Genomic DNA, 16273 nt, shown 5'->3' with positions numbered 1-16273 from the left:
GTACAAGACACAACATGGCAGCGTTATTATTAATAGCCTCAAAGGAGAAACAATTCAAGAATCAGTAGAAAACATTGGCTGTGTTCACATAATAAAATGCCAATAGACGACCACTACATGAAACAACCTTAGTGTGTTTTACAAATAAAAGGCTGAGCAAAAAAGCCAGACACAAAGCTTCTATGTACTCAACCGTTCTGCTATACTTTTCTACTTCAAGGTCAAACCAGCAGAACTAATGTGTGTTATTAAGCGTCCGAACAGTGTTAGCTTTAAAGAAGATGTAAGTAGTGGCTGGAACAGAATGTAGGGATTCTATTCATTATTTTTGGTGGTGGTGGTTACATGGGTGTGTTCATTTTGTGAAATTCATCATAGTATACACATATTTGAGCATTTTATGTAGGCGTGTTATTAATTTAAAAGTTTATTTAAAAACTGTGAGTATTTAAATATATCTGTATCTCTGTGACACTTATATAATCATATACACCTGTACTTATTTACTTAAAATTAGATTCTTCTCACACTCTATCTACTGCTCAGTGTAGACTATCAAATAGGTACTGCCATTAAAAAACGCCCAACCTAAACAACTCTATTAGGATTCTATTATCAGTGCTTATTAGAATTTAAGCATGCATTAGTCAGGTACCCATTAAGAAAGCTTTTAGATGGAAATTTCAAGGTGTTAATTGATCCTTCACGGGCATTTGAAGTTCACTTTCCTTTTGTAGTTTCTTTGAAGCCTTGATTGGCTTCAAAACAGAGGCAGCCATTTATGAAAGTTGAGTCCTTGATTTAATTGATTGAATGCATAAAAGATCTCAGTGAATTTGCTCAAAGTGAGACTGACCTGCATTTTATGGAGTTCACTAAATTTTCTTTTCCCTAAGATGTATGTGTTTCCTTTACTCTCTGGAATATTTTACTGGGTATGGATTATACCATAGTAGAAGTTTTAGGTGACCTGAAAAGCTGGAGCTCCACCACACAGTCAGGCAAAGGAAGAGCACACAGCCTAGGGCTGGAGACAGGAGATCGTCTCCAGAGCTGATACATTCGAGCAGGGTCAAAAGCAAGGTGGGCTCCAGAGCTCTGTAAGATCACACTTTTTACTGAGAACCTGGGAATATATTACCTTAAAGGGAGTTAATTCTATATTCTTATCTCAGGAGCAAGATAAGAAAGTTACATAAATCAACAGGCACAAACACTTGTAGTGCCCTTTCTAAGCCATCTTCTGCCAGATGCTGGGGATAACAAAACGAACAGATCTTCTCCACACAACGAACCCATCACACTGCAGGGAAGGCTCCCCAGCAAGCCTTCCACTCGAGTGACACAGAATGAAGGCTATCGCCGCGCTGAGCACAGATTAATCACTGACTTGCTTGACATCCTCCAAAATATCAGCAACATAAAACTTTCTACCCTGTGCTACCATGTGGACGGAGGAGTGGTGCTAGGCTGTGCTAAGGGCATGAGGGTGTGTGTGTATGAGAGAGACAGAGAAAGAGAATCTCCACCACAAAACTACTCACTAACTTTGAAAATGTTATGTGACTTCTGGTTCTATGTTCATGATCATGTTGTTTATAGGTTAAGTTTCTTTCTTTCTTTCCCCTCCACACGAATTTATTTTCTTTATCTTGTCCTAAGCACTGACTAGCAACTCCAGTACAATATTGAATAGAAGGAATAAAAGGCAGCATCCTTTCCTTGTTTATTCAATAATTCAGGGTAAGTATGATATTCATTTTTGGGATTTGATTTGCAAGAACGGAAATTTCATGTGATTCCACAAAATAGATACAATTTATAAGATTAATGACATTTCATTCTATTTCTAACTTTCTAAGATTTTTCTTTGTGAATTTTAGCAAATGCTTTTAAAAATTTTTGAAGAAGATTATGTAATTTTTCTCCCTTTTTAGTTAATGTCTTGAATTACATTGGCACTATCATACCTGGAAAGCCCTGGCTATGGAGGATTTTTTATTTAAACAAAATAACAAAACATAAATAAACATGTGTTTTAAGAAAATTAGTAGACTTTATTTTGTAGAGCAGTTTAAGGTTTATAGAAAAATTGCTCAGAGAGTGCAGAGCGTTACCACACACAACCCCCTCCCCACCACTGTGGCTTGCAGTCTTCTCTGTTACCAGCATCTTACATGAGTGTGGTCCATCTGTTACAATGGATGAGCCTGTCTTTTTTTTTTTTTTTTTTTTTTTTGAGACAAGTCTCACTCTGTCATTCAGGCTTCAGGCTGCAGTGCAGTGGTGTGATCTTGGCTCACTGCAACCTCTGCCTCCCAGGTTCAAGTAATTCTCTTGCCTCAGCCTCCTGAGGAGCTGGGACCACAGGTGGGCATCACCAAGCCTGGCTAATTTTTTTTTTTTTAAAGGAGATGTAGTTTCACCATGTTGACCAGGTTGGTCTTGAACTTCTGACCTCAGGTGATCCATCCACCTCAGCCTCCCAAAGTGCTGAGACTGCAGGCGTGAGCCACTGCACCCAGCTGATGAACCAGTCTTGACACCTGACTACTAACTCAAGGCCATGGCTTACATTAGGATTCACTCTTTGTGTACAGTTGTATGGATTTTGACAAATTATAGTGTCATCCAGAACAGCTTCACTGACCTAAAGATCCCTGTGCTCCACCTACCCATGATTCCCACTCTCTCCCAACCCCTGGCAACCACTGATCTTTTTACTATCTCCATAGTTTTGCCATTTTCACAATGTCATAGTGTTAGGCTGTTCTTGCACTGCTGTAAAGAAATTCCTGAGACTGAGTGATTTATAAAGAAAAGAGGTTTAATTGGCTCATGGTTCTGCAGGATGTACAGGAAGCAGGGTGCTGACATCTGTTAGGCTTCTGGGTGGGCCTCAGGAAGCTTACAGTCATGGCCTCAGGAAGCTTACAGTCTTACAAAGATAAAGCAAGAGCAGGCATCTCACATGGCCAGAGAAGGAACAAGGGTGGGGGAGGTGTCACACACTTTTAAGCAACCAGGTCTCGTGAGAAGTCACTCACTGTCACAAGGGCAGCACCAAGCCAAGAGGGATCTGTCCCCATGACCCAAACACCTGCCACCAGGACCCACTTCCAACACTGGGGTTTAAAACTCAGTGTGAGATTTAGAGAGGACCAATTCAAACTGGATCAGCCATACAGTTGGAATTACACAGTATGCAGTGTTTTCAGATTGGCACCTGTACTTAGCAATATACCTTTACGTTTCTTCCACATCTTTTCATAGCTCAATCACTAATTTATTTTTAGCACTGAATAATATTCCATAGTCTAGATGTACCAGAGTTTATTTATACATTTCACATGCTGAAGGGCATCTTGATTGCTTCCAAGTTTTGGAAATTATAAATAAAGCTGCTGTAACCATGTTTGTGCATGTTTTTCTGTATACATAAGTTTTCAACTCATCTGGGTGAAACCAAAGCAATATGATTATTAAATCACATATTCAGAGTATATTTAACTTTGTAAAAGATTGCCAAAGTGTCTTTCAAAGTGGCGATAGCACTGTGCATTCCCACCACCAATGAATGAGAGTTCCTGTTGCTCCACATTCTCATCAGCATTTGGAGATGTCAGCGTTTTGGATTTTGTCATTCTAATAAGAGTGTAGTGGTATCTCATTGTTTAAAGTTGTAGTTTCATAATGGCATATGATGTTGGTCATCTTTTTACGTGCTCATTTTCCATCTGTATATCTTCTTTGGTGCGATGTCTGTTCAGATCTTTCACTCATTTTCAAACTGAGTTGGTTACTTTCTAATTGTTCAGCTTTAAGGGTTCATTGCATACCGAAGTCCTCTATCAAGTATGAGTTTTGCAAGTTTTTTATCCCAGTCTTTGGTTTGCCTTTAAATTTTTTAACAGTGTCTTTCACAGTGCAGAATATTTTAGTTTTGTGGATGTCCACTTCCACTCACACAATTTGTTCTTTCACGGAGTGTGGCTTTAGGTGTATTTTAAAAATCATCACCAAATCCAAGATCATCTAGATTCTCCCCTATGCCACCTGCTAGAAGTTTTAAAATTTTGAGTTTTGTGTTTAAGTTTGTAATCCATTTTGAGATTTTTGTGACACATATGAATTCTGTATAGATCTCCCCTCTTTTTGGCATGTGCATGCCCAGTTGTTCCAGCACCATTTGTTGAAAACACACTTTCTTCATTGAATTGCTTTTGCTTCTCCTAGGCACACGCCTCCAGCAATTCATCAACTACAGTTTAAGTGTTCCTGTCAGAACTGGCTCGGCAGTGGCTTCTGCCCTGAACTATTGCTCCCAGTAAGCTGTGATTCTTTGTATCCACCTCTCTCTCCAACTATTGAAGCATCCTTTGCCCATGACTTCAATTCTCTGAGAGATCTCAGGAGAGTTGTTGTTTTTCAGTGTGTTCAGCTTTTTTCTTGTCGTGAGGATGGGAGAGATGGCTACAGGTCAAACTGCCAATGGAACTTTGAATCTGCCTTTTCCAAGTTGATTTCAAGTGACCACTCTGTTGCAAATTTTCCCTAGACTAGGGAAAGTGATTATTTCGTTTTTCACTTAGAGGAGTAAGAAACTATCCATCATGAAGTAGGGGCACAATCCTGTTTAAACCTCATCTTGCATTGCTCAGCAAGGGCCCTGCATCTCTGAAAGTGTGTGTGGTTCTGTGAGGCTGGGGCGTGCTGAAGGCATGCTCTGCTCTCCCTCTCTAGCGCTTTCTCATATTTGTGTAGATTTTGATTGACTTACTAGCAAACCTACCTTATTTTACAATACGCAGCACCACTTAAGATTCATCTTGGGTGAAAAACCAGATCGGGCGCGCCCAAGATGGCCGAATAGGAACAGCTCCAGTTTCCAGCTCCCAGCATGAGCAACACAGAAGATGGGTGATTTCTGCATTTTCAACGGAGGTACCGAGTTCATCTTACTGGGGCGTGTCGGACGGTCGGTGCTGGTCAGTGGGTGCAGCCCAACCAGTGAGAGCTGAAGCAGGGTGAGGCATCGCCTCACCTGGGAGTCGCAAGAGGGAAGGGAATTTCTTTTCCTAGCCGGGGGCACTGAGACACACAACACCTGGAAAATTGGGTAACTCCCACCCTAATACTGCGCTTTACCAAGGGTCTTAGCAAACGGGCACAGCAGGAGATTATATCTCACACCTCGCTGGGAGGGTCCCACGCCCACAGAGCCTCCCTCATTGCTAGCACAGCAGTCTGAGATCTAACAGCAAGGTGGCAGCGAGGCTGGGGGAGGGGTGCCCACTATTGCTGAGGCTTAAGTAGGTAAACAAAGCCTCCCGGAAGCTCAAATTGGGTGGAGCCCACCACAGCTCAAGGAGGCCGGCCTGCCTCTGTAGACTCCTCCTGTGGGGACAGGGCATAGCTAAACAAAAAGCAGCAGAAACCTCGGCAGAGGTAAATGCCCCTGTCTGACAGCTCTGAAGAGAGCAGTGGATCTCCCAGCATGGAGGCTGAGATCTGAGAACGGACAGACTCCTGCTCAAGTGGGTCCCTGACCCCTGAGTAGCCTAACTGGGAGACATCCCCCACTAGGTGCAGACCGACACCTCACACCTCACACGGCGGGGTACACCCCTGAGACGAAGCTTCCAGAGCAAGAATCAGACAGCAACACTCGCTGTTCAGCAATATTCTATCTTCTGCAGTCTCTGCTGCTGATACCCAGGAAAACAGGGTCTGGAGTGGACCTCCAGCAAACTCCAACAGACCTGCAGCTGAGGGTCCTGATTGTTAGAAGGAAAACTAACACACAGAAAGGACACCCACTCCAAACCCCATCAGTACGTCACCATCATCAAAGACCAAAGGCAGATAAAACCACAAAGATGGGGAAATATTTTAGGATAAAGAGACATGATATATATACATATATGATTTACTATCAAATAAATGTACAGTTAAAAAGAAAATATGTATATATGCAGAGAGGCAAATGGGGAAAAGAATCTCAAAAACAGGTGAATCTAAGAAAAGGACAGATGTGGTTCTTTGCCTGAGGAAAAATACTCTTTTATAACCATAGCATTACTTTCTCCTTCAGTAAATGGACTATTAATAGAGAACTTAAATTTATCTATTTCCATTTCCCAGTTTATAACGTCCTTTAGAGAACTGCTTTTCCCCCAGTGAAGGACTGATCACATATTGTGCTCATATCTCTTTCATCTCCTTCAATCTGTGAAAGTTCCCCAATCCTTTTAACACATCTATTATGACTGAAATATTTGAGGAGTACAGTTGATCAGCTATTTTCATAAGAAATTCTACCCCCTGGAAATTCTCATCCTGGAGCTTATTTTTGCTCAAACTTCGAAGGCTGAATTTATATATGGGATCCTTGTAGCCTTTAGGGCTACTTAGAGCCAGAATCAAGCCAGAAGTGACAATGCCAGAAATAGAAGATGTGCAGAGGGACTTTTCCCAACAGAAAGTCTCTGCGGTGAAGGGAGAGAGGCAGGGAGGGAAGGCCTGTGTGGGTAGGACCTGCGACAGGCTGCTGTTGCAAAGGAGATACAGAGAGGAGCTGCCCATGCTGGGAAAGACCATCCCATGGGGGGAAATATTCTGGGCCATGGCGGATTCATTAGAATTAGCTGGGAAATCAAGTTAGTGAAAGAAAGAAAAGGAAACAATGATAAATTTCAGCAGTTTATAGTTTTAACGATGAAACTCTATTATATGCTTGTGTAACACGGGGAGATAAACATACATCTCCCTGATCTCTATCTCTGTTTTCTACTTACCTGTCTACCATACATCTATTTATTCCCTAACTATTTATTATCTAACTCTCTGTCATCTACCCACTGTCAACTAGCTTTTATCTATTGTCTACCGCTCTATCACCTACCTATCTACCTATCTCTAACTTCATATTATTTAGAATTATTGAAAGACTGGTAGGGATTTTGGAAAAACCCAGAAAGTAAAAATAAATCTATGTATCCAAATCATAGATTTATCTATTCCCGTATCATCTTATCTATTTACCATCAACTAAATGACTGCAAGGATTTTATTTTTTTTAAAGTCTTGAGAATCCAACAGGGATTTTAATGGAAAGAAAGTAAATACAAAATCAGGAGCCCTTCACCACAGGTACAACTCAAAACTAAATGAATTGGGAGGCCAAGGCAAGTGGATCACCTGAGGTCAGGAGTTCAAGACCAACCTGACCAAATGGTGAAACCCTGTCTCTACTAAAAAATACAAAAATTAGCTGGGCATGGTGGCAGATGCCTGTAGTCCCAGCTGCTCCAGAGGCTGAGGCAGGAGGATTGATTGAACCCAGGAAGTGGATGCTGCAGTGAGCCGAGATCACATCAGTGCACTCCAGCCTGGGTAACAGAGCAAGACTCCATCACAAAAACAAACAAAACAAACAAACACAACTAAATGAAGATATTTGCCATATGTAGCTCCAACTACCCTCCTAAAGGGTTTGGAGTAACAGACAACATCACCCATTCTTCAAATCTGGATGGATTTAAGTCATTTGGGATAGGAAGTGGGCACACTAAATTGCTCTCAATGAGTAACCCGGGGGAAGACTTTAAAATGTTGGGTTGGTTGTGGACCTGGGTGAGAGCAGAGATGGACCCAGAGGCGGGCACTGAATGCATGGAGGAGGAGAGTGGAGAGACCTCAGGGGCAGAGCAGCCGTTAAGGACTTGGAAAGGGCAGTAGTTTTAGTATAAACAATTTTCTATAAGGTGGCTGAGCACCTCCTCCCGGTCGTTCTTACGAGATCCTTAATAAAGGACACCTTGCTTCCTAATGCTTGCCTCTGAACGCGGCTTGATTTGAGAAAACCTTGAGAAGGTGTCAAGTTCTATGTCTGGGTTGGTTCAAGATAAAAATAGTGTATAGGGAGGCTGGAGGTGAGGATAGAGGAAGTCCAGCGTGCTGAAAATTAATCAAATTCCAGGAAATGTCAAGACTTTCGAGGCTGCGAAACTGACGGTGTGAAAAGCGGGATATCCAAAGGCGAAAGCTGGATCCAGTCAGCACCGGGTTATGTGTGGGGCAGCTACATGGAGCATGTGTGGGACATGCAGAAAGGTTGGAGCTGGGGAGGAGGAAGGCCCCCAGGAGCATGGAGGGATGGAGGAGGCTCAGGCGGGCGCCGGGGCCTGTCAGGTTGGTGAAGGCTGAGATGCTAGGGGTTCACTTTTTCCTTTTCGTTCTATGAGAAGCCTTGATGCTGCCCTGCTCTGTGATGCAGGCCTGGAACTGTAGACTGGAGAGCTCCTGCTCAGTGTCCACACACCAGAGGGAGCAGTGAGCTTCCGGTGACGGAGGAGCATCTCTGCATTTGTGAGTTCTTTGCGACCATGGCTGAGCTCCAACTCAACTTCACGTGATATTTTATCCATTTTCTATTTGCTTCGTGGCATGGGGTCCTAGACTCAGCTCTCAGCTTGTGTTGGGACTGCTGCTTTCTGAACTTATTAAATTAAAGTCGTTTTCACAGGAGACACCTTTGGTAAGAACTCTTGGGAAAGATGGAAGTATCATCCTGCAAGGGGGACCAACTTATCCCAGTTATCCCTTTGTCAGGGGACCAACTTATCCCTGAAAATCTCACATCTTGGGAACTCCCTGAATCCTGGGGAAACGGGCATGGCTGCTAACTGCTTCTCAGGAAGTGGAGTGGGGCCTGAGTTACGGTGGGGGCCAAGCCTTCTATCCGAAGCTCATAGGCAAAGCTCTGTGGTGTGATGGAGGGTTCCAGGCTAACATCCCCACCACTGTTGTCCAGTGGTCCTGGAGGGAACTGTTGAGAAACAGTAGGATATCTGTGAGAGAAAGCATCTCCACTTCTTCGTCAGCTGCCTTGCCCTCCCATGTCCAGTGTCCTTGAGCAGGTCTGGAGAGCAAGGTCGGCCTCTGGGCCTGGATTCAGCCCAGGGGAGCTCATGTGCACCTGCAGGTCTGAGATTCTGCATTCATCTGGGCAGAGGGCTCCCGAGGGTCACAACAGAAAGCATTCCTTTATTTGACTTTTTCAAAGAAGGAACAATGTGGTATAATTTATCTCTAAAAGATGAATAATGACAAAGGGACTTAGAGCTCCACGATTTAAAGAGGAAAATGGTAGTATTCATGAAAAATGAATGTCTACAGCTTGCCCAGGGAGAGGAGAGAGAAACCCGGGTCCCCACCTTTCGTGTTGTTCTTGCTATTCAGTGTCAAAACAAAACCATGCGTGCCCTCGCCTGACACCACACGCTCGTAGGTGAGGATTTTCCCAGGTTCAGTGCCCTGTCACCTTTCCCACCCGCACTCTGTTCTTCACTGTAGCTTCACTTTCACTCGGACTCACCTCACGTGGCCGCCGTCCTATCCTGCAGGACATGGTCACAGAGAGCTTAGCCCTGCGGTCGGCCTCTTTTGTTTCAAAATTCTCAGGCTTGGGCCACTGCGTGTTCTGCTGGAGGCAGGCATCTAGCAGCATATACTCCTCCCCACATCCTCACATTGTGTTTTTTACCAAGAACTACTTTCTGTTCGTAAGATGGAGCCCATTCTCTAGGGAAAGCCTGCGACTAGGCGAGTAGAGCCTGGTAGCATCTTCACCTTCAGGCTTGCGGTTCAGGAACGCCGGCAGTGATGAATCATAAACAGGGTGTATTTCCAGATATGCTTGGAGAAAGAACAGGAGGCGTCACTGCCAAAACAGCAGAGGCCAGGCCATGAACTAACTTCTTTGAATTCCTTAGAGTCACTTGTTTAAAAGGAGAACCTCAGTCCTTCTGGGGCACTGAAAGCAGACAAGAGCAGCTGCAGCCTTCACCAGATCCCAGGCCCTAGAGCTGTGCTAGGCCACGTGCTGCAGCCGTGAAGCCAGCTGCCTAGGCTGTCCTTGCTAGGCACAGAGAGTGTATGATGGCCAGAGCCCTGATCTTGGGCAGACTGTCCCTTCTAGGCACTCTTTTTGACTTAAAGTAATTTTTAATGCCCCAAGGCCCAATCTAAAGACCCCTGACTCCTGGGCCACCCCAGCCTCTGCCTCAGCACACGTCCCAGCCCCAGCTCTTACCTGGAATGCTGGCCAAGGACAGACCCTGGATCTCATTCAGGCATAGTCCAGGACCCCTCAACCACCCTCCGCTGCTAACAACTCCCCAACCAGGTCTGGAACAGTGGCGTGTCCCTCCACAAAACCCGGAATGAGGCACAGGTTCCACCACAGCTGAAGTCTGAAGCCTCAGATGAATCATGTGGAAGAAGTCATTGGAAAGTTTACTGCATTTATTTTCTGAGGCTCCAAGATCTCAGGAAGGCTTTGGTTCTCCAGTTCCCTCCTTTCTCCAAGGCAGCCTGGCCTCTCAGTCCCGTGTGCTGGTTTCTGTCCTCCGTGGAGAACTCACTGTCATCAAGGAGATGCGGAAGCATCCTGAGCACTACCTTCAACGTAGGGTCACCCCAGGCCAAAAGGCGGGCACAGGTGATACAAGAGACAGCCGTCTGCGCACCCTCGAATGGCCAGGACCTCTCAGGTGGTGGCAGAGGTGGCTTCATGCCGCTGTGTGTCAGGGCCAAAGCAGCAAGGGTGTCAAGAAGGCTGAATTCAGGTGACCAGGAAGACATTATGTGAGGAACTCGAGAAAGTTCTGGTAGGAAAGGATACAGGGCTTGCCTGGGCAGGAGCCCGCAGGGAAACCTGTCAATGGGCCCACAGAGCCTCTCAGTGAGGGGGTGGGGTTGATTCTGAGAAGGAGCAAGAGGGTGACTTTGGGGCACTCACGGAAGAACGCGCCAAGAGGTCCAAGGCGGCTGCAACTGAGACACCCTTGAGTGGACACTTGGGAAATAAGTTGGGGCAGGTCCCCTGCCCACGCACCAGCCATGGTGTGCTGCCCACCTTCCTGTCTCTGGGCTTCCCATGCCCCTTGGAAACCAACTGAACCTTTACCTGATGCTTTTCTGGTCAAGGATCAAGTCCTTGGTCCAGGCCTTGGCAGGTACAAGGAGCCCGGCTTACATGGTATCTTGTGTGGCAGAGGCTGCTCATCTCTCAGGGTCCTTGAATGCATCCTTGAATGCATAGGACAGTATCAGTTGAGGCAGACCCAAGCCTGCCTGCATTTGCAGTCTTTCTTTCACCCTTCAGCCACCCTTGGTTCAGGGGAAGACCCCATAGTGATGTTCTGCAGCCCCTTAGAGGGAACCGTGGGGGCCAAGGGAAAACTTCCCCTTCACCCTCTGAAGTTTCACTGAAAAATCAATGGACAAAAGGCAGATTAATAGGAGAAATGGCACAGAAATGTTGTAACATGCATGGAGAACAACAGTGTGACTGTCCTAAATGCGCATTGAGGTCCAGAAGCTTTTATACAAGCTTGAGGGCACAGAAAGAATGGGGGCTTGAGCGTGGCAAAGAACAGGCAGGGCAAATCAGGTTCAGTAGCAAGACGGGGTGAGAGGGAGCAAGGAAGAGGGGTGGCCAGCAGAGGTGGTCTTGTTATGTGGATCGACCCCACGGGGAGCAGCCCTCAGAGAGAACAGGTGTAAATGTTTATTTGAAGGGGTCAGACTCTCTGTCCATCTTTCTTAGACGGGCTGCATCAATGCAGATGCTCCACAGAGGCAAATCTCATCCACAAAAGACGGCTTTGCAGGGCTGCTCCTGCCTGCAGGCCCTCAGAACAGCCACCTCAAAATAGGTCAAAGATTTATATTTTAGGGTAAAATACTTTGATTTCTTTCAAAGCAATCAAGCCTGTCTTGGAGGAAAGGTGATCACAAGAAATTCAGTGCCCTCCTTGGTCCTCTTCTTCCTGACTCTGTGGACGAGGAAGGCCACATAATACAAACGTGTTGTCCCCTGCTGCTGTTCGTGGCCTCACCCCCTGCATCCATGGTGGAACCTAGCATAGTGGGATTACCTGGGGGCCGATGGGGCCAGCCCAGAGCTGCATCCAAGTCACAGGATGATGGAAGAAGAGCAGTGCCCAGGAGGCTGCAGCCAGAGTCTAGCCACATGTCAGAAGACAGTGCACAGGTGAGGGTAGACCTCCTCCCAGGACCGACAGTTCTAGGAAGAGAGTTAAGGATGAAGGGTCCGTGGCTGTCAACCAAAACCCAGAGAGCTCTTGAAAACCAGTGAGCTGGGAAGCTCCCCCAGATTAACAGAGCTCTGAGTAGCCTGAGAGCTCCAGTAACTCCCTGCAAGAATGTGGGTGGTCCAAGGCCTAGGGAAGTGTTTCCTGAAGGCCGTCATGACAGCAGGCTGGAGCTCAAAGTGGAGATGGAGCTGCAGAGCTGTGCTCATGGCTATGCCACCAAAGTACCCCTGATTCGACACTTTTGCTTCCAAAAGCTCCCAGCGCGTCCCCGTCCCCTGAATGTCCCCTGAATGTCTACACGGGAGACCTGGCTGCCTCCAGCTTTCCAGGTCTTTCATGTCCACCTTCAGGACAGGAGGGAATCCCTTAAGCTCCAGGCCTCAGGAGACTCAGAAAAAGGATCAGTTGTTTCTTTCAGTGGATTCATTCTGGAGGTATAAGTCTTACTAAACATTTTAGAAACAATGTTTAAAACAATGATATGGTTCTTTCCTGTGACACCATAAGACATTTTTACCTTTATGTGTTTTTTTTTGCCCCCAATATTTTTATAAACTCCTTGTAGCCTTTGGATCATTTTTTCTTTTCTTTTACTTTACTTTTTTTTTAAATAAAAGAGTAAAACAGAGTGCAATCCAACATAAAATTCATTTTGACCTTTCTACTCTTATCAAGGTGCCAGTCCAATGTGATGATATCAAATTACATATCCTCTCTGCAGGTGTTTCAGCATAGAATTGTCAGGATTTTATTCACCAGCAACAGTAGTAGGCTTTGACATTGTAGCAATGAGTTTCTAGCTCTCAAAAAAAAAAAAAAAATCTATCCACTTTCAGCCTCCACGTTTGGATCAGCTAGGTCCTCTGCATTCTCAATTTATCACAGGGCTATTCATGCCTGAAGTGTCCATTTTCAAACACTCCAAAGCACACTGGGTATTACAATAAGTTAAATCTCTCTTTCTCATGAAAAAATGATTTCAAAATGCAGAGTGCAACTTGTAAATTTAAAGCTGGATATACAAAATAAATTACAGTCTTAGGAAAGAAATGAAAAAATTCTGGTTAACTGAGCTGCCTATTTTCTGTGACATTATTTTGAATTAAAAAGCAGTCTTACCTCCAAGAAATGAGTCATTTGTCACTTTTAGAGTTTTTGTTGAAACCTGTGCATAGTGTCAAACAACATAGGTGTAGTTTGTTCATTTTCTTTTTCTTTTTTGGCTGTTTATCTGGAAAGATCACAGTTTTGGAGAAAGAATATGACAGTTTTTGTTCTACTCTAATCTTTTTCTCCGTTCTCATTGCCGGTGCATTTCCAAATGAGACAAGGACATTCTCCTTGTCCCCCACTTTGAAAATATGATTTGATGCAGACCAACATCTTAACAACAGTATCAGGCAGCCTGTAAGTCCATATCTGAGGGGACTGTCACCTTCCATTCCTATCAAGTCAGAAATCTCATTAAGTGCTTCTGCAGGTTAATGAGAAACTAAAATGCGACGCAATTTTTCATTCTGAATGCTTCCATGTTACAAGTAAGGAAACCACACCCGTCATAGCCGAGTCGTGCACAAGATGAACTGATATTTAGCAGGTTACTCTTCTCATCATTTTCTTTGGTAAGAAATTAACAGGCTGAATTGAATTTGCCACAGCTCACATTTGCATAATGGAAACTTGTGGCATATGCAGATATATGAACAAAGTCTAGTTTATATCTAGATAACATTATTTTTACGATTTCTGTGGTTTCACAATTATTTTTCACAGAAATTAGGATGACTAAAACCTTTTTTGTTTTTTTTTTAGTCAAAGTTTGATTGGAACTCAAATGTTTCCCTAAGAGTCAGGGGAATACTTCTGCATGGATGTGATCACGCGGAACCGTAGAAAGATCTGACGGGAACAGCTCTGCACGGCGGGGCCAGCACGGCTGTCATCAAACTCTTCTTTTGTTTGCCCACAGGGCACTTCAGTTGGAACTTCTAAAGGAGGAACGGTCCCTTTGCTTAGCCTGATGGAACAGTAAAGGGGATGCGAGGATAGTGACGTTCATTCACGCCCCATGTCCAGGCTCATCCAGCCGTCACTCTTTACCATGCAGCTTTGGTGTCTTTTTGAGAAATGACAAACTTTGGTTGATTGAGACGTGCTTCCCTGTCTCATCCTGGACCTGTGAGATCAGCCTCCACGCAAGCTTTCCCATCCTTTCCCCTCTGCCCCGGCCCGCCCCACACCATTTCTGTGTGTTACTCTGTGGCTGTTTTGGTTGTTGGCCTAATTCAGCTGTAGGTCTTCGTTCGTTTGTCATTAAAGTGACAGACATGTAGGCCTTCTCAGTGGTGCCTGTGTCATACTGGTCTTATTATTGTGAGCCTTCTCATTTTTACTACCTGAACTCTTCGACTATGTGGTCAGGATATTCAGTGTTACAAATTAAACTAGCACTCTTTTGAGGCAAAGCATAAGTTAAAGATAAAGGTTGGCAAAGCTATGCAGGAATCGGAAACTTTAGACTGTGTTGGTGGGAATATAAAATGGTGCAGCCACTACAGAAAACAGGGTGGAAGTTCCCCCCAAATTAAAACAGAACTATCATGTGATCCATCAATCCCACTTCTGGGTATTAATCTATGAGAACTGAAGTCAGGATCTCGAAGAGATATGCGCACTACCGTCTTCATGCAGCATTGCTCACGACAGCCAAGATGTGCAAACAAGCTAACTGTCCATCAACAAATCAGTAGATGCAGAAAATGTGGCTTTTGTGTGTTTTTATAGCAGTCTGAGTGAACTAAGACACTAGTGATGGGCTCTTACAGGCATCACCTTATTAAATACCAGCACTCCCCCATTATAAACCCATTTTAAAGTTGTGGCTTCAAGAGGTTACATTAAGAAACTCATTCCAGATCGGGTGGGCAGGCTGCTCTCTGGAAGTCCAAGATCGAGGTGCCAGGATATTCAGCATCTGCTGAGGGCCTGTGCCTGTGTATGTGTGTGTATACACACACAATGGAATATTACTCAGCCCTGAAAAAAGAAGGAAATTCTGCCATTTGTGGCAACCTGGATGAACCCTGAGAACATTATGCTAATTGAAATAAGCCAGACACAAAAAGGCAAACACTTCGTGATTTCACTTAGGAGATGTCTGAAACAGTCAATTCATAGAAACAGAGTAGAATAGTGGTTGTCAGAAGCCAGAGGAGGGAGAAATGGGGAGTTTCTGTTTAAAAGCTATAACGTTTCTGTTATGCAAAATGAAAAGCTTCTGGAGGTCTGCTGTGCCACATTGGCCAATAGTTCCATTATTGTAGTCTGTATTTAACATTTGTTAAGAGGACAGATCTCACGCTGTGTTCTCACCACAGTAAAAATGAGTGGCGCGCTGCCATTCTTTCACCATGCTTTGCTGGGTGCTCTCTACCTACATGCTAAGCACTCTGCTGGGTGCATTGCTGAGCTGCTTGCTGAGGAGTCAAAGGGGTTCGAAGACCTGTAATGTATTTACATTGGGAAGGAGAGATTTGCAGTTTCACCCTCAGGTACCCTGGGGCCCTGGTCTCTGATGCCCACCAGAGTTTCCTGCCTTCCCCCTGATTCCCTGCAGACATGGAAGCATCGGTTACATTATCCTCAAGAGTCCCAGCAGGCTGAGAACCTGGGGAGCCGCCTGCATACCTGATCTTGAACAAGTTACTTAGCCATTTGAAGCCACACCTTTAAAATGGTTTAATGATGAAGTTGTGTTGGTGTATAATGAGGTGGTTCCCATCACTAATGTCTTAGTCTGTTCTGGCTGCTATAGCAAAGCACCTTAGCCTGGGCAGCCTGCCGATGACAGACATGATTTAAAACAGCTCTGAAGGCTGGATGTCCAAGATCAAGGTGTCAGGAGACTTGATGCCTGGCCAGGGCCTGTCTCCTGATGACATCTTCAAGGGTGAAAGGGGTGAGAAGTGCCTTTTTTTTTGGAGATGGAGTCTCGCTCTGTCACCCAGGCTGGAGTGCAGTGGCACAATCTTGCTCACTGCAACCTTTGCCTCCCGGGTTCAAGCAATTCTCCTGCTTCAGCCTCTTGAGTAACTGGGACTACAGGTGCATGTCACCACGCCTGGCTAATTATTTAGTATTTTAGTAGA

This window comes from Rhinopithecus roxellana, chromosome 15 (assembly GCF_007565055.1).
Source record: "Rhinopithecus roxellana isolate Shanxi Qingling chromosome 15, ASM756505v1, whole genome shotgun sequence".
Taxonomy (NCBI): Eukaryota; Metazoa; Chordata; class Mammalia; order Primates; family Cercopithecidae; genus Rhinopithecus; species Rhinopithecus roxellana.
This window is presented reverse-complemented; position numbering follows the sequence as displayed.